Below are 19,820 nucleotides of genomic sequence, written 5' to 3' on the forward strand. Positions count from 1 at the left end.
GTCGAATCGAACTGAAATCACAACATCGACCCGTAAAATTGAAATCACATTTTTCCCCCAAAATTGTTCAGCCTTAGTTTATATGTGCCCTGTGATTGGCTCGTCAGTCTCGAAAACAAGTGGAAGCGTTACGCTATTTGACAGTAAATCAGGATATTTTGCAAAAGACTAGATCTTCCAAAAATATGTGGGAAAATCTGCCATGGTATGAAATTAAGGTTGAACCTTTGCAGTCGAATTTGACATTAACATAACCAAAAGCATGAAATGAAGGTTTGGAATGGCTCAGCCAGAGACCAAACCAAAAGTCACCTGTAGGCAGCTGAGCACAAGATATGCCCTTGCGTCCATCAAGCGAATGTGGTCAAACATTCATACAATTACAGTATACACTCATAGTCTCTTGCCCCAAAAGACTGAAATATGTTACTTTAAAGCTATGCACACTGATACAACAAATTATGGTGCATGTTTTATCGTCTTTTCCTTTGGATTCTGAAAATATTTTCACAAATGAAAAGGCATGAGGATTTATTCTTGTCAATCTGCAGTGAACACATGCCTCCTATAGCGCTTATATTAATTATCCGAGACTGAAAGTACAAGTAGTCCATATATAAAAGCCATACATAAGATATTCCAGTGGATAATATTTTAGGCAAACAGTCAATGTCCAATATCACGGAAAACTTAGCAAAAAACACACTTGGAAATCACATGAACAGAATATTTGATGTTGCTGGTTTTGCAGCTCTGCTTTCATGTTGTTGAGTAGTTATAATTGAGTGTCTGCAGCGTCGGGGGAGATGAAGTTTGGTATTCTGGTTGGAGGGCTAAAAACTACTTATCATGCATTACGGCCCTGCTTGGACCTCAGGATTTGGAAGTCAAAAGACTTTCTCACGTACATTTTTTTTTTGCGTCTACTGATCAATCGACAGCTGCTGGACATGACAGACCCGTACCCGCTCTCTCCTTAACAACCCCCTAAAACCGCTTCTCGATCTCTTAATATTCCATATTTGCTCTTGCTCCGCATTCTGTCTCCGTACGCTGCGGTTGACCTTGACGACTGGGGGATCATTCCCAATCCAAGGTTCTCGCCAACTCTCAAGGGCCCACCGCCACACTTCTCCAGCACGCCCCCAGCAGCCCCCTTTGCTCCCCCCTTGGCCCCTGCCTGGGTCATTAATTATCTAATGGAATCAATACAACCTTAGATTGGACCGGAGCGACCCTGCCCACCCTCGGGTGCCTTGATGGAGGTTCTGAAGCACAGGCACTCCTTAGAGTCGGAATATCCCGAAAACTGGCGGAAAGCTGAATAAGGACGTGGCCGATAAATAAATGATTAGAAGAGAGGGGAGGAGGGTGTGGAGTGAGGCAAATCAGAGAGGAATGATTTGCGGAATGAAGATAGAGATGAGTGGGGGGGTGCTTCTAATGTTCACCATCGGTGATCAATACAGTCCTCCTCCTTCGCTTTTATTACAAGACGCTTTGGTGAACCTTCCTTTCATGTCCACACCTCCTCATGGAATTAGAAGAATGACTGTCTACCACCTGCACACTTCATTAGATGCACCTGATATGGCGTTCAACAGTATAATTCTGGTATTTTCCAATATTCGACCCTCTCATAAGGTAACTGGAATATTCAAGATCCCTCTCAGAATGACGCAGTGCAGTCAGACAACCACAATAATAAGTAATACCTCTATGAAAGTGTCAATCAAAACACAGTATTATTATCTTTGTAAAGGCAATATGAAGACTTGTTTCCCATGACAGGTCAGACTGACTTCTACACAAGAAGAGCTCACTGTTATTATGCGAGCGCTTGTTCTTCAGGGCTTTGTAAAGTAATGTCATCATATTCATGACAGCAGGAGACTCGAAAGGGGAAAAAAAATAATACATCCAAGTACTGGATTGTTTCTTTTTTTTTCTGTCCAAAACAAGATAGGCAGGATCAAACAGATTTGTCCGAGAATGAAAAAAACAATCGGGAAAAACAATTAAAAGTCCTATTAATGAGTCGTGGGGAAGCTGAACTGCGTGTTAAAGAAGGCCGGCTCAATTAGAAAAGCACACATCAGTTTAATCTCGGCAGAAGGGAAGGTCTTAGTGTTGGATTTGCTGGAAAGTCCATGCAGAATTTTCAAAGTGCTAACAGACACTCCGTGGACATCTAATTAGGTACTAAAGAGATCCAATAGAAGAGCTGTTTCTTGGAATTAATGATGTAATACGTGATTTTAATAATGGTTTACTTGTCGTGACTACGTAATTGCCAATTAGAAAGTACAGACCCACAAAATTCATTCTTATATTCATCTTACGAGCAGCATATCCTCACAAGGTTCGTGGCGGTGGTGGACAGAGGTGGGTAGAGTAGCCAAAAATTTTACTCAAGTAAGATTAGCCTTACTTCAAAATAATATTACTCAAGTAAAAGTAGTCACCCAAAAAATGTACTCAAGTACAAGTAAAAAAGTATTTGGTGAAAAGAATACTTAAGTAATTAATAACTTTGTGAGTAACTGCTTACATTTTTGTTGGATTTCTTTTTTTTTTTTTTTAAACAATTGTATTTTTGTTCTGAGCACAAAGTGGACTGTTGTTATGATACTGTGCAATAACCCATTACATAGCCACATCAAGCCAAAGAAATAATAATAATAAAAAAAAACAACAACAACAAAAAAACATTGAATTCCAACGAGAGAAAAACAATTACATAAATAAAGCATTATTCGTCCAAAGAACATGACTGCCCTCTGGTGGAGAAAATAAAATAATAATTCCTAGTTTGAATAGTGAAGAATTCCTTCATAATTATGATTTTGAAATTAAAAGGATCATATCTCCGGTTTTCCATGGTCAATAAATGCCAAATAAAAAAAGATGTTAAAATCCGCAATTCTGAGTCATGTTGAGGGCAGCGCTCTATATCGAATACTTCATTTTTTACGGTGCTTTAAAGCAGTGTTTTCAACCTTTTCTGAGTCCCGGCACATTTTTACATAGGAAAAATGTCACGGCACACCAAAAAACAAAAATGTTCCAAAATTACTTCCTGTACAGTATATTTAATTATCCAATAATTTCTCAATATTTATTCTTACTCAGTGTGACTTTAGCCTGTTTAGATGAACACAAAGCCGATCTCCTGGCTGGAATTGAAGAAAGACGCCCATGAAGCACTTCTTCAACAGCTCTTTGTCTTTTTATTTATCTTTTTATCGCAGTTAGGCTTGAAAAACCTCAGACTTATCAGACTGGGGGACTTTAGCGATGTCTTTAACCGTATCAGGGCCGAGCATCGTGCTGATGATTACTTTGCAGGTAGTATTAATTTCTCTGCCACAGTGTGAGACTTTTTGAATTTAGCAACAAGTTCAGCAACAGGGTAATTGGCTTTGAGGGCTTTCTCACTTACCTTTAGTTTTTCTCAAAAAAGTTGCCTGTTTCTCTGTGTTTTCACAAAGGCGAACAAAATAGTCCATAGTCGACTTGTTTTGAAGCGACGGGTGTTTCGTTTGGAGAGGACGTTTAAGCTTGTTTGGCAACATGACGCTGTTGGATAGCTGCTCGTGTTGCATTCAAGAACTGCTCAGATTTCTAGCCATCGGCCACCTAGCTGTCCTCGACAATGTGTTGGAATAAAACACAGGGGGAAGATTGACGGTGGTCACATATGGATAAAATAGAAATAACACTTTTGTGTATATCGACACTTGACGAGTGTAATCCGATGACGTACAGTAGACTTGCTGAGGTCCACATTGTCGCCGACAGCAAGGTGGCTAGAAATCCGAGCAGGTCTTGAACGCGACACGAGCAATACCTCCCTCATTTGCACACAACCGAAACCTTCTACCTTGTCCTTCCTTCCTCCGCCCAACGATGTGAAAAAAAAAAAAAAAAAATGCGATATTGGATTATATCTCGCGGCAATCAATCCCTCACGGCACACTATTGTGCCGCGGCACACCGTTTGAAATAAACTGCTTTAAAGACACCACGATTGAACAGGCTGCCGATAAGCCAGAATGGCAAGCTTGCGTGTGATTGGTTTAATGGAGTCTTGTGATTATTATTGCGACGTCTCATTGGTGAAAATTGGAGAGCTATCCCGGTAATAGACCAGGCACGTTTCTACTCTTGGCATCACTGGCAAAAAATAATAAATCTAATATGTAGAATTAAAAGGAAAAATGTAACGACTCTTGTGTAACCCAAAGTAACGGAGTAAGAGCAGCGTTTTTTTCTTTAAAAATCTACTCAAGTAAACGTATAGCTTAGTAAAACTGCTCTTAGTAGTACAATTTTCTCAAAAAGTTACTCAAGTAAATGTAACGGAGATTATGTAACGCGTTACTACCCACCTCTGGTGGTGTAGCTTGTCCTAGCTATCTAGGGATAGTAGGTGGGGTACACTCCAAATCAGTTGTCAGTCAATCGCAACACAGCGTTCAGTTTTCTAATACTGGTAGTCCCCGGGTTATGACGTACTCGACTTATGCGATTTTGACTTTACGACGGTAGAGTCTCATCTGCCATTTTGTCTCCAGTCTTTTTGTTTATTGTAGTCGCGTAAACAGTATCTTACTTTTTTTTACTTTATTTTATTAATATGACTATTCAGCCTTTTGGGGAAATGTGTATTTTATTATAATGCTGACTTGTTTTGTGATGCATGATTTTATTGGCGCTGGAACCGTAGAGCAGGTAGTAGCTCCGCACGCGAGTAAGAGCGCATGTACACACGAAGAAGAACGCATTTGCTTCCATGAAGAAATAGTGCAGCCAAGTGTGAGAGAGAGAGAGAGAGAGAGAGAGAGAGAGAGAGAGAGAGAGAGAGAGAGAGAGAGAGAGAGAGGGGAAGAATTACAACTTTAGCTCGCTGTCTAGCTAGGACTTAGCTCCAACATGGGGAGGACAGTACAATGACATATAATACATGTTTTTGGATAGTTATTTTGAGATTTAGGAGGTATTTAGGGGTGCTTTTATTTCCTACTTACACGCAAAATCTGATCACGTTGCCGGCGTAGAAATGGAACTTGTTTGTAACCCAGGGACTACCTGTAATTGAATTTCTGATTCTTGCCATTTTACTTAACGGTGACTGGACAAAATGCTTGCTGGCAGTGATTTTTGCAATGTTTGTTCACACTTATTGCTACTTCAGCGTGAGACAATTCAAATATAAATACAAGTATCTACATGAACTAATCTGCTGTAGAACATCACTGTAACATCATGGTTGTTTCTCGAATATTCTTGGGTTCCCTTATTTAGCCAAATTAAGAAAGTGTCTATTTGTCTATTAACAATGATTCTGCAATTAAGTCATCAGGCCTGGTAAAAAAAATTAAAAATCAGGCTGCGAGTATCAATGCGTATACTGTACATCCTTAGAATATACCTGCCAAATTTCATTGTGATCTGCCCATAAATAATGGAGGAATAGATTAAAAAAAATAAAAAAATAAAAAAAAAAAGTGTACACACCCCTAACAACAACAACATGTCGACTTGACAGGCCTTCAGACTGAAACAGCACTAACTTTAGCATGCAAAGCCAGTTTATTATTATAAAATAAGATAAAATACACGCATTCCATATCTTTGCTTTGTCATTTTGACATTGTGCAAAAAGCGCATTTATAAGGTATCCCCAGAGTAACTGTCACTTTGACAGTTTGTTGAAAGAAATGGAGGCTTACTTAATTATTAATGATTGTGTACGATTTTTGATCATTTAGTATAGCATTTTTTTTTTACGGCTGTGTGCTCTAGAAATAAAGGTGAGTCATAACATCCCTCGTGGGGAAACGATGACGACAATGTGACCCTGTAATGCAAATAGGTTTGCCACCCCTAATATGTTGTGTTTCTGCTTCCTAAACAGATACAAGGCTGACTGTTCCTCGTGAACGAGTAGGGAGTCGTGCTGATTGTGTATGGTGTGGACTGGCTTCTCCCTATGTGGCTGAAGATGCTAAATCCACTCCCGCAGGCAGGGACCATATAAGCTCTGACCTCCAAATAACCACAGGCCACAGCGCAGCACCCAGGGTCACACTCTAACTCACACTCGCACTAACATAGATGTATCAATTAGCTAGGTGCAAGAGTTCAGAAAAGTTGTGTAGGTGTCTGGAGGAAGTCCGATATCCATTCGGCCTCAAGTTATGTTCCCACACACCGTTATTAACTCACTACGTAAAGTTAAGTGACTTTACTACAGAGTAAAAAGACAAGTGAGAAAATAGATATGAAAATTTAGAAATGCAGCACATGTGACAAAGTGCAGTGTGCCTTTGTGTATGTGTAGTTGGGTGGATCTCTCCAGGCCGGCGTGTGAATGACAGCGGGGGTTATGTAAGGAGCCGCCGCGGGGCCCGAGTGGACAGTCCGAGCGGAGATCAGGTCAGCCGAGTGTGACACTAAACACATCTCCCTGACACTCCGCTGACACCCTCTGTCACAGACGCACACACACACTGTCTGTCAACGCTTCTCAAGCACACGCAGACACACACACACGTGCGCACACAAGCAGGAAGTGAGCGAGCGGCTGTCTGTCAATACAGCCGACACGGAGCACCTTACTCTGTGTGTGTGCGTGGAGATGAGAGGAAAGCAAGAAGAAAGAAAAGGTGTGCATCTCTTTTAGTCGCTTGCATATAGATTTACATTTACAATGAAGCCGCAACTGCACTTCAAGGTCATACAATTTGGAATGCAACTGACATGTCATCTCGCGTGAGATTTAAGAGTTTCCTTTTAAGTTTTAAAAAGTTGACAGTAGTAATATGATAAATATAGTCAGCCGTCTCTGTTTCATATAGAAGAAAGTACAGCGCGTCAGATAAAACAACCAATCAAAGGGGGGAAAAAATCTATTTCAAATGAGTAAAATTTTGTATCAGAATATTACGAATAAGGTGCTTTTTCAAGGATAACGAACTGATTGGTACTTCTTATGTTTTGCCTTCTTTCTCATGTTAGTTGGTTTTCTTTAGGCATGGTGGTTTCTCATACAGTATGTCAAAATGTGGGGCTGGTGATAATTATCAGGTAATACTGTTTTTTTGTTGTTGTTGTTTTTTTTTTTTTTTTTTTAAAGTTCCTCTTTAAGCACTTTAAAGCACAGGTATCAAACTCGATGTGAAAAGGCCAGACTGCCATAAAATTGCAACAACAACAAAAAGTGTGTTTACATTACGTTTCTCAACAATTCTTCTTTCCATTTCTGCAAGACTCCTGACATGATTTGAACAGAAATTGTATACTGTACTTAATTTTCACAAAATAATTAATATTCTTAATACACCATAACTAGCTTCCATGGTATAAATATCTATAATTGAGCGCAAAGGCACTTGACGATGAGGAGGTGTTATTACGAGTTTCACAATCATAACAACCCTCTATGTGAAAGTGTAACTAAAACATGGCCCCCAATTGAAATAAGTTTAACATCTCTAATATAAAGATTGACGTCCATGATTTTTTTTAGCCCTATTCTTTGTCTTTTTTTATTATGCTAGAGGGAACAGAAGCGGGAGTTGATTATGGAGACGCCCGTAGAAACCGCAAGAACAGTGGCACACTGAGTGGAACTAATCAGGTGTGCAGCCAAACGTACATTCGTACACAACATTGTGGCACAGGAATACTGACCATCATTTAAAAAAAAAAAAAAAAAACTCTCCACATGAGCAAAGATCCAAACTTCAGCTGAGAGACTGTACTTAGGTGCTGCTGTTTTGGTAAGCCTTTGTAGTTTGAACTGAGGTTGTATTGTGGCGGGGAAAAGAAGGTGCTAGAACTGAAATGTCATTTAAACATTTCCTGTACAGTTATACAGATTATGATGGTCTGAAATGAATTTAAAGTCCAACTTCTAGGCTTTCCCTGCGAGTTCCATAAAATATGAATCCCGCTTATTCCTCGCATTGCTTATTTCCATGAATTCACGCGTTGTGGTAATTAGTTATGCTCAAAAGAGGTTTTTGCTATAATGGTGGCAAAGAGGATGCGAGGCTCACAGCATCATCATCCAAAAAAAAAAAAAAAAAAAAATTGTAAAAAACACAGAGGTGCTGATGCGGGCAAAAAAATTAGACTTCTCCCGATGCATTTCCTTCTGCTTGTCTAGCGTGGATTCGAAGCGGGGCAGGGTCTCTCGCCTTTTGGCACCGAACGCAACGGCTTAGATGGGTTCCAGAGGAAGACGCTGGGGCCTAATAAAAAAGGCCTAAAGGTGGGTCACGGCAGAAGCGAGGCATCTATATATATATATATAGTTGCACATGTCAGGGCTGAAGCGGATGGAAAGGCTCAGAGGCTCAGCGGGCCCATGCAAGAAATGTGATGACGCGGGTCTGTTTCTAGTCAGGGGCGCAATCCCATTTTTATTGGAGCTCGCGGCGCCAACTGACTGAAAGTGAAAAGAAAAATATTCCTCCTTTTTTCCCCTTGAAAATTGCAGGGGAAACTTTTTTCTTTATTCTGTATGTAAAGCAGGTAGTGATTTTGCTGGGTTATGCGCGTATTTATCCGTGGCAGTTGCTCTTCAAGCGGTGCGGCCCAGCACGTCTTCTTCAAATGCACATTTTATACTGAGAAATTGAGGGAGAAATCTGCAATCTACTGCAAAAATCATTTCGTGAATGTCATGCGTAATCCCGCTAGGAAACAAACAACCTTCTTGGCAAAAGAAACAATAGGTTTCACAGGCACTTCCGGAAGAAAAAGTTGCACAACGGGGATGTAAATGCCGCCAAAAATGCTTTCCCACCTCAATAACAGCAAAGAGCAAGACACCGTGGGAGCGGCGATGTGACAACAAAGTGCTGGTTTGACGCTGTTTACTTTGAGTGTTTGTCACAGTCATCATGCCAACTCGGACCACCTGCTGCAGCCTGCCTGAAGGCTGCCGATGTTACCGAGCCACTAAACTGTGACCAATTTTGCCGCTGCAGGTGGACACCTACACACTGCCTGGCACTCGATACATTACAAAAACACACCTGTAAAGTGGTAGGCCATTATAATCAAGGACAACCTTCACGACCATTTACAAAGATAGATATGAAATCTTTTTGAAGTGGGATGGATGACATTGAATGATCATGGTTGAATAAGTGCCATTGACGGTGATAGACGTCTAATCCATTTTGACTGGTCGATCGCTGCCAGCCCCTCCCAATCAAAATGGATTGGACGTCTATCACCGTCCATCTAAACCAGTGACTTAATATAGCAAATAACATTGATGCTGTTACTACACTAAAATGTTGCTGATATGTTTTTTTAGTAGCAGTAAAGTGTTTATTTGTCAAAGTTACTGTTCGTTTTTAAAGCAAATCTGGTTCGTCTATCACTGTCCAGCCAGGTTACATTGAAAATAAAAAGCTACCACATGAGAGCAACTTTAAAAGTCATTGAAGAAAAAGTTTTAGAGAGAAAATAAAGTTTTAACTAGAAAGTACGCATCCAAGCAGGCGTGTTTTAAAATTTGCATGATGTACTCACCTGACGGGCATTTCCAGCTTGGGATGCGCTGCTTCAGATCTCATCCACTTTGTCTCTCACCCCGGCTCGCCCCGTCCTGGTACCCCCCACCCCTACCCCACCTGGATCCTAAACACAGCACACAAACACTGTTTGTGTGCGCGTCTACGTGAGTGTTTATGGATGTGCGTGGAGTCCAGTGGGGCCCCCCCAACCCCGTGCCTTCCCTCTTTCACTTTCGCAGAAGCAAAGCCGGACACATTGTGGACTCCGAATGTGTGTGTGTGTGTTTGTGTGCGTGTGTGTGTATGAGCTAGCTGATGTACCTCTCCTCGCCTCTTAGACTCACTTCACTAACACTCTGCTCCGCTGCCTCCAGGAGATGGACTCGGATTAGGACACAGCCAGTGTGAGAATCTCTTGCAGCCCCTCTCTCTCTCTCTCCCTCTCTCTCTCTCTCTCTCTCTATCACACCGGCATGCTATCCTCCTTCCCTCTCTCCTCGCTGAAGCTCTTTTCTTTCCATTTCCTCCAGGGAAAGCTGTGCACACACCAGTTGTCTCTGCTTTCAGCTGCTCCCTCTCCCTCTCTGTCTCAGTCACTAGTACATATAAAAGGCATGCTTGTTCAGCCCCTCGCCTCAGTCTCTTCCTGGCGCTCTCTCGCTCTCCGCCCGCCTCCTGCTTTTTCGTTTATCCCCACCTCCCTCGTTCCCCCGCACCCCGACCAACCAACCAAGCAACCGAGCCAGCCAGCCAGCTACCTCCCTCCCTGCCTCCCTCCGCACTTTTTCTTTCTCACTGTCAAAGTTGCCTTTCAAATGCTGATGAGCAGCCGGAGCCAAAGAATGAGAGAGAGGAAGGGCGACAGAGGAGCGGACCGCTCAAACAAGTGGGGAGATTCCGTCACATCCCGAAAAACGGCAAACGCGCCGTCCCGTCCCGGTATCACCGACCAAAACGTTAAGTACACCCGCACAAGCTCTTGAGCTGGATCATTCCAGAATTTGAGGACATTTTACGTCCCATCTTTCAAATTTAACCTTCTTAGGGACAAAGGTCACGACAGTGGACATATATTCAAAAGTTATCGTTAGGTTAACTCAATCACTGATAGCGAGAGAGTGATTCACTGACTATGTGTGTATAACTGATATTGATAACCAAGGCCGTAGGTTTGGTCTCAACATTGGTAGAGACACTACTACAGCATAACCTGCATGTACTACATGCTTCTGCATGTTTCTACATGAAAATGAAAAAAGTTACAATTATTTTCATAGGGAGAAAGTCAAGTCAAATATACTTTTTTTTTTTTTTTTTTTAAATGATGTAGAAAATAAATACATTTTAATTAATGAATAAATGCACAAAATGCATAGTTGAATTAAAGTTGACAGTAGAACACATACAGGAAGACACCTCTAAGCAGCTTTCTACTCGAGTTTCACAAGTTCACACAGTTTAATGTTATGCCAACTCTGATGCAGGTTGGACTTTCAGTAGCAAAATTAGTGGCATGTTCCCCACCTCCACAACACTGACATGTTTATACTAGGGGTGTCAAACGGTTAAAATTTTTAATTGAGTTAATTACAGCTTAAAAATTAATTAATCGTAATTAATCGCAATTTTAAAACCATCTATACAATATGCCATATTTTTCTGTGAATTATTGTTGGAATGGAAAGATAAGACAAGATGGATATATACATTCAACATACGGTACTGTACTGTATTTGTTTATTATAACAATAGATCAAAAAGATGGCATTAACATTATTAACATTCTGTTAAAGCGATCCATGGATAGAAAGACTTGTAGTTCTTAAAAGATAAATGTTAGTACAGGTTATAGAAATGTTATATTAAAACCCCTCTTAATGTTTTCGTTTTAATAAAATTTGTAAAATTTTCAATCCAAAAATAATCTAGTAGCCCACGATTGTTGATGTCAATAATTAGTTACACAATGCTCATGGGTGCTGAAGCCTATAAAATCAGTCGCACCAGTCAGTCATTTTAATCTGTTTGAGGGGGGGCATGTGCGTTAATTGCGTCAAATATGTGAGTAATTTCAAAAATTAATTACCGCCCGTTAACGTGATAATTTTGACAGCCCTAATTTATACATTACTTAAAGTGGCTGCTGCTGCTGCTGGCCGTAAAAAAAAAAAAAAAAATTCTAATACCCCACCTCTTCAAAGGGGGCGGAGGAGGCGGCATATTGAAATGTATTTCTGTCTGGATTGTGTGAAAGTGGGGGTTCTAGTCATCAGCCAATCAAACGTATGTTTGAGGGGGGAAAAATGGACCGGCACATTCAGCAAGTGAAAAGGGGTGAACATAATAAAGTAATTCACTTAATAATGGTAGGGTCAATTCTATCCTAACAACACAAGGGAAGACAATCTAAATTACCTTTATAGCTGAACTCATTGTAAAATTCAAATAAGGTCGCTTAAAAGTTGGTGGGGACAATTTGAGCATCCTGAAAAGTTGGTAGTGTTATGTCCCTACCATTCCTAAGCAAACCTACGCCCTTATTAATAACACCTATTGATGATGGCAATAGACGTCCAACTCATTTCAACTGGGAGGGGCTGGAAGCAATCAAATAAATGGCAGCCAAAGAGTAAACTCATGTGATATCACAAAACAACAACAAATAAATAAGATTGCCAGAACAAAATACGCACAGGCCATGCTAATTATCTTCTTTTTTATATATTTTTTTTTATTTATTACAATTTTTTTGAATGTTTTTTAAAAAAATTTTATGTTAATTTTATTTAGAATTATTTATACTTTTTATTCCTCATGGCTTTTTTTTTTTTTTTTGGTTTTTGTTTTCTTTTATTACTATTTAATTAATAGTTTTTCCACCAAACAGATTAACTCCACTGTGCATAATGTAAGTCATTTGTACTTATTTTTGTTAATGTAAGTTAATTTCTTTGTACATCATTGAAAAAATACAATTTTGAATGATAATCAATTTCTCATGTACAGTATGTCTTGTTACAGTAAGTGTAATACAGTAGCCTAATACATGTGTAAAACCTATTGTGTTTTATTTTGTGTTATAAGTATAAAAAACCAAAAGCAGTTTTCTTTGCATTTCTGTAATTTTAGGAGGTTTGACCTCTCCCACAAAAAAGAAAAAACTGTCCCGTAACGACTTGTATGTCAGAAAGTTCCGGCAAGAAAATTCTAGCCACTTTCACCCCTGATTTCAGAAGACTTAATGACTAAAGACATTCTTAGGGGAGGAGCTTTCTCGAGGTTGGGAAATATCCTAATGCAGGGGTCCCCATCTGCCGGGCCGCGGACCGGTACCTGTCCGTGGCGCATTTGCTACCGGGCCGCACAGAAATAATAATTTATTAACGACCGCATTCTGGCCGAATTAACCCTGTGCCCCTGCTTAACACACCAACATCCCTGTCTACTCTAGTTATAATACTAAAGCATGGATTAGAATGTCGTCATAGAAATCCATTGATTGGACTGCGAGCAGTTCAGCTTGTTTGTGTATATAATATATCTATGTGTATCTTGTCCTCGATAATAACGTATTACTAGGACGCGGGCACAGCACATATGTTCCCGGAAATAATTAGCCCCCACACATGCGATGATGACTGGAAAACAGACGTCTTTGGAGATATTTTTACGGCGAAAAGGGCACCTGACGAGCCTACAACCTAGAAGACCCACGAACTGCGAAGGAGTGGATTCGTGACCCGTTTGTGAATAAACAGAGTTATTCGAGCATGTAGGATCAGCTTGTAGAGATAGTAAATGACGGCGACCTTATTAAACGTACATTTGAGACAACAACTCTACCAAGGTTCTGGATTAAAGTCATTCCGAATATCCTGACATCGCTACGAGAGCATTGAAAACCTTGCTACAATTTCCAACATATCTTTGTGAAACGGGCTTCTTAATTAATGCTTAACGACAAGGCAAAGTCGTTAATGGTGAAAGCGGTGTGCAGTTGTTGTGTGCAGCTAACATGGCAGGATGTATCTGAGGAGAACTTTTCTACATGTCCTTCCATGATCAAACGTAAGTTAATATTCCTTTCTTTTAAGAAAGTTTGTAGTGTTTACTTTGGAATCGCTGCATTTGCGCATTTTGCGGCTATGTTTAACGTTACGCGCATGCGCAGAACCGCATCCTTGCCATTTTTGATGGGCTGCAAAATTTGTCAGAACACCGGTCCGTGAAAAAAAGACCCAAATAACACCGGTCCGTGGTGCAAAAAAGTTTGGGGACCCCTGTCCTAATGCGCAATTCTCCTGAAAATTCAAACAACAAAATGAGGGCATGAATTCATAATTTGGATTGCTATACAACAGAAACAGAACATACATAACAACAGTGGAGTTAAAGAGATATGACAAAAACACTCCTGACACTTGCTTTAAATGTATAGGAGAAAAAGGTACCCTGTTTTATTGTGCATGTAAATGTGGGGAAGTAAAGTTTTGGGATGAGGTAAAAAGGACTCTGAAGGGAGTGGTTTTTGTCGGGATTGCGCACAGAAGAACATAATCACACTAAGAATGAACAGACGCTTATTAATCTTGGTTTAACAATGGCATAGAAAAGTATTCCACTGGTATGGAAATCGAATCACGGACCCTCTGCCAAACAGTGGATGAATCAGATGTTATCAATTATACCTCTAGAACGTATGGCATACATTTTGAAGGGCAAACAACAGATTTATGAGGACTTGTGGGTACCTTTTATTAGTTATGTCAGGAAGATGTAAATATAAGGATTATTGGTTCAAGCTGTGGACTGTAACTTTGTGTTTTTGGATGATAAAGGGGAAAAAATGGGGTGGGGAGGATGACGATTGGAGGTTAACCATGGTAGAGAAGCTTTTGTGTATTTGTGTTGTTGGTGAATTATTACTTGGAAATCTATAAAAATATACTGTGGGGGAAAAAAATAATCATTATCATAGTTTGTGCATTAAAAGCCCAATTTTACACCTTTTTAACCGTAGTAAAAAATTTTTTTTAAACATTTAAAGGCACTAATGTGCAACTGATTATGTTCCCAAAACAAGCACATGCAGGGGGGGGCTAAGGTTGCTCTAGCACCTGCCCCTGTGCCCCTACATGCCCAAAGTGCCCATTTTGACTGGGCTTTTTCCTTTTTTTTGTGCGTATGTGTGTGTGCTGGCTGACTGTGCAGGCACGCCACTGACTAATTTATTTGAACACCGAAAACACCTTTAAAAAAATAAACAAATACATTAAAAAAAAAAAATTAAAAGCTGTCTGTGTGCCGCTAAGCCGGCGCATACCCCCCCCCCCAACCCCCAGCATGGTGTTCCTCTGTGACCTGGTTGTTTGGTGAGGAGTCTGAGGACATCTGGTAATTGAAAACAAACTGTGTACCCTATTAAACCGTGTTAGAGCAAAAATTGTAGTGAAAATTCTTGCACCAGGTTTATTGTGGGGATTAAAAAATTAATAATATGTAATTTTCTTTTCTATAGTTATCTAGTTTAAATAATGAATTTTCCCCCCGCCCCATGGCTATTTTGACCCATGTGCCTCTACTCCCCGTATTTGTCCTCTTCACAACGTTATCTAGAAAGGTACACATCTTTAAGTTCTCTAAAAATAAAACAATAGTTTAGGAAAAAAAAAAAACTGTGCTGATGTGGCTCAGTGAACATCTAATTTTGTTTGTTCTCAGATAAACAACAAGTTGAGTAAGGTAGTTTTGATCTAGAGGTTGAAGGAAGTAAAGAGGCAAAGACTGAGTCACAGCCAGAAAGTGTTGATGACAGTGTTGATTTCTATTCACTGTTCCCTCCCGCCCAATTAAAGTCTGTCACAGTCACAGCCAATTCTACTGTAAAGCTGGTTAAACTGGAAGTTATGTTGTTCTAAGGAGTATTCATTTATTGTTCAAGTGCTCCTTTTGATCTACGAGCACCTGTCCCTACATCGGTCTCTGCACGGCCATGTCCTAAAATGTCAAAGAATCAAAAAAGATGCACCTTCTTTACGGTGTTTTCCAAGCGTTAAAATCATGAGGGAATTCAACGTCTGGGCACACAATTCCATCATTAGTTTGGTGTTGTCAGAACAACTTGAGAACAGATTACCTTTTACCGATTGAAACTTTCCTTTAATACAGTCATCTAATTTTTGTACTAATATTTTTAACCAATTAATCAAAGAAAGTAAACATTTTACAAATGTTTTATCCATTGTTTTTTTGTTTACATCAGATCATGTTTTTTTTTTTGTTTTAAGTGTTAAAGTCCTTTTATATAAAATGTTTTGATTTGCTTTAGCACAGTCGAATAATGGTTATCAAATGTGCCTCACAGGTTTGATTTTGTTAGGACGTTTGCGTAACTCTCTTTGCTTCCAAAAACATGCATACCCTTCAATGCCTACAAGTGGATGTGAGTGTGTATGGTTGTTTATCTATACTTACCAAGCAATTGGCTGGTGACCAATCCGAAGTGAACTCGCCTCTCGCCCAAAAAGCTGGGATAGGGTCCAACACACCTGCAACACAAGTGAGGATAAATAAAACAAAACAATAATAAATAGAAGGATTGTTTATTATCACGGCTGTTCAATGTGCCAACTGTTTCCAATATTTTGACACTTTCACAAAGCTAGATAAAATATTAAACAGCTGTCAGTAAGATACAGTGTTGTTCTGCAGCACCGCAATCGTCACAATAAACATCTTGTTGCATTTATGTAATAAATTTATTAAGATTAGGCTTTTAGTATCTTCTGCATTGAATAACAGCAATGAAAGGCACGAACTCATACCTGTCAAGTTGTACGGTTTCGGCGTAATTTGTACAAGTGAGCACTGATTTTTAAATGTGTACGCCGTACGTTCAAAATCTGTACGTTTTTCATGCATTACTTTTTTTTTTCTCTGTTCCGATTTTTTCACCGTTTCGGCAACGAGACAATGTGCGTTACTCTGCGTTACGTTGGTTGAATGACGCAAGAAAAGTATGGGACACGGGGAGAGAAGAGTGGTGTGACACTGTAGCAAACGCGATGTTAGGCTAGGTGGTTCCAATATTTCCTGACTGTAGTCGACAGCCTACAATCTGCGCGTAGATATCACATGCATATAGAACTACATGTGAAATGACAGACTCAACGGCGTTGGTAAACAGCCGCCATTTTAAATCAGTACTTTTCTAACTAACCTTAGTAACTTTTTATCTAAAATACTCCTAAATAGGCAAAATCTTGACTTGAATCTTTCTTTAAATGATGAAACAGTTCGAAAACTTTCACATGTTGAAAGTAGACAGAAGGGAACTATTACAAAAACGGGAGAAAATTAAACAACTTTAAAGGTTGATTCACAACATTAAATGACTTCCAAACATAGGTTACTATGTTTTTTTGTTTTGTTTTTTTTAATGAAAAAAAAAAAAAAAAACATGAACGGTAACACCAGTTACTTTGCCAAGTAACTAATTACTCTTACATTCAGGTAACTGAGTTACTAACTCAATAACTTTTTGGGAGAAGTAATTTGTAACTGTAATTAACTACTTTTTAAAAGTAAGATTAGCAACACTGGCCATAAAGATGAAGTCTGCAGAATGAAAAGTGACGAAAGCGGAGATTTTATTCTGCCAATTTGTTGCCGAACACAATTTGCCCGCAACTATAGCTGATTACCTCTCAGAATTAGCAAAAGAAATGTTCCCTTACTCAAAGATTGCATCGGTAAGTTAATTTTATCAATTGACCTTTTTAATTTATAATTGGACACACTGACGAACTACCTTCAAGTCAAACTGAATTGCGAGCTGAAGTGCGATGATGTACAGCCATCAAAAGACATGATAGAAATAGCCAAACAACTACATACAATTATAACAAAAGCCACTGTTAAATTGTAGTAATCATCATATAACTCAGTGCTTCTCAATTATTTTCTGTTACGCCCCCCCAAGGAAGACGTAAATGTTTCGCGCCCCCCCCAAACTCTGCCGCCACTGTAAATAGTATCATTTGTCTATTACTATTATAAGTACGCCTCTGCCTCACATTGTATCCATTTTTTTTTCTATTAGAGAAAATAATAGAGATCAACTTATAAAGTATAACTTTATTAACATTGTTTTGTTTGTAACAGAAAAGACTTAACACGCAGCAATTTGCCTGAATTTAAAAAATAAAAATAAAAAAATCACATCCAAACTGTAAAAATACACTCAAGGTACAGTTTTTGACCATTTGATACTGAAAAATAAAATCAGTAAATACTAACAAATTCAAATTGAATTCAAAAGACAAAACTGAATAGAAGAAAAAAAAGTGTCTTTGGACAGAAGGACAGTTTTTATTTTCGCTGCTCCCAGTATCACCTCCAGTTTGCAATGACGGGTTATATTGCACTGAGCATGCTAACAGTGCTCACTGGTTTACTGATATAACACTGACAAAGTGGGACGATTGTTGGCAATATTCGGCACGTTTTCGCTGAAAAACAACCAAGCAGCTTATCAATGAGATTGGGGTCTAATGTCTTTAAGTGGCGTCTTAATTGATTTGGCTTCCGGCTGTCCGCTATAATCATTTTTAGACACAGTAAACAGTGGTCTTTCCTCGTCTACCACTGTATTAAATGTCAAAGCCAAAAGGCAAACGGCCCTAAAAAAGTGCATTCTCGGCGGCCGAGGGAGAACCGTAGGTGAGGGCGGTCGTCGTGACGATCCCAAGCCGAAAATGGCACTTTTCGGGCGGACACGTGAGAACCGGAGAAGACAGTGGGTCGCTGCGTGAGTCCGGTGTAGGTTCACACCGGTGAACAGGTGTTCTGACAAATTTTGCAACCCATCAAAAATTGCTACCTTGTGGTTTTGCGCATGCGCGCAATGTTAAAAATGGCCGCGAATGCGGCGATTCCAAAGTAAACACTATAAACTTTCTTTAAAGAAAGGAATATTTACTTAAGTTTGATCATGTAAAGACATATACAAAAGTTCTCAGACACATCCTACCATGTTAGCTGCACACAGTAACTGCACTCCGTGCTCTCACTGTCAACGACTTCGCCTTGTCGTTAAGTATTAATTTACGCCATTTTCGTGTTGCACATGTATGTTTATGATGTATCTAGTTTAGTTTGCACCTTTGGATAACATTGAGAGTCCAATTGAATGTAAAGGAGGGCTTTTTCAGCACCTCAAAAGCTTTGGGAGCAAAATTTTATAAGGGAGCAAATTTTGACAGAACACCGGCCGGAAAAACGGCTTTCGAAAACGGCGCACAGCTCTTCATTCATGAGTCTCTTCCGTGTGCTCTTGCGTACTTCAAAAATACTGCGCGCACTTTGAAAATGAGAGCGCCACTGCCACCCACTGAGTGGATGTGCAAGTACACTTTATTCTAGTACGGAGAAAAAAAGAAAAAAAAAGCATTTTTCCCCGAGGTCACACGCGCCACCCCTGGCATCGCTCTGCGCCCCCCTGGGGGGGCGCGCCCCACTATTTGAGAAGTACTGATGTAACTGAAGATATTGCTTGTTCTTTGATTGCACCAGGTTATATGTTACAATATTAACAATAAATTCATATTACTTTAAAAACTGAGTTTTATTTTTGTTTCATATTGCACGCTATATACGACTTTGTAAGATTAGTCACCATTTGTAAGATTGCCAACGGCCTCGGGTTGACAGGTATGCGAACTATATTTGGTAACTAAAATGAATACCGTAAATCCAGAAATAAGGAGGGGAAAAAAGCAAAGACAATGTCATTTACACCAAAAAATCAGCGATGAAAATGATTGATGTCACTTTTTGATTAATAATCAAAAGAAAAAAAACATCAAAAAAGTGATACATCCTTATATAATTTGGGGAGAAAATCAAAACAATTTGGAAATGTTACTTAAGTAAAAATGTCTTTGCTCTGCCTTTTATTGAGTGTCCTATAAAATACTATTCCTCTTTTGTAATGGGGTTTTAAAAAGCTGATGTCCATTTTAATGATTAGTCCCTTTTAAACAGAATAAATCAGCCAATTTTGCTGAGAAAGGAAATGCATGTCGGAAAGTATTTTCTACCTCTAACTCGCAGTTAGAAGATCTGGGTTTGACTCACTAAAGAAAATGGATGAATAGAATATATCTTTTTCTATTGTGAAATCCTACAAAGTAATTATTTGTGATGACGACTGCAAAAACACAAGACATATTTCTCAAAACATCACACATACAAGTTGAAACCCAGACGACAAGAGTTTAG

The 19,820-nt window shown here is 39.5% G+C and overlaps 1 protein-coding gene across 2 annotated transcripts in view; it reads right to left on the minus strand.

The window, feature by feature from the left end:
- Positions 1–9,646, minus strand: part of npas1 (neuronal PAS domain protein 1) — a 114,049-nt gene extending 104,403 nt beyond the window's left edge. For both annotated transcript variants that reach the window (XM_057839092.1, XM_057839091.1), the window contains exon 1: positions 9,556–9,646. The gene's annotated coding sequence lies outside the window, so the exon portion shown is untranslated. The remainder of the gene's footprint in view (positions 1–9,555) is intronic.
- Positions 9,647–19,820: the final 10,174 nt, after the last annotated feature.

Source organism: Corythoichthys intestinalis, chromosome 6, assembly GCF_030265065.1.
Source record: "Corythoichthys intestinalis isolate RoL2023-P3 chromosome 6, ASM3026506v1, whole genome shotgun sequence".
Lineage (NCBI taxonomy): Eukaryota > Metazoa > Chordata > Actinopteri > Syngnathiformes > Syngnathidae > Corythoichthys > Corythoichthys intestinalis.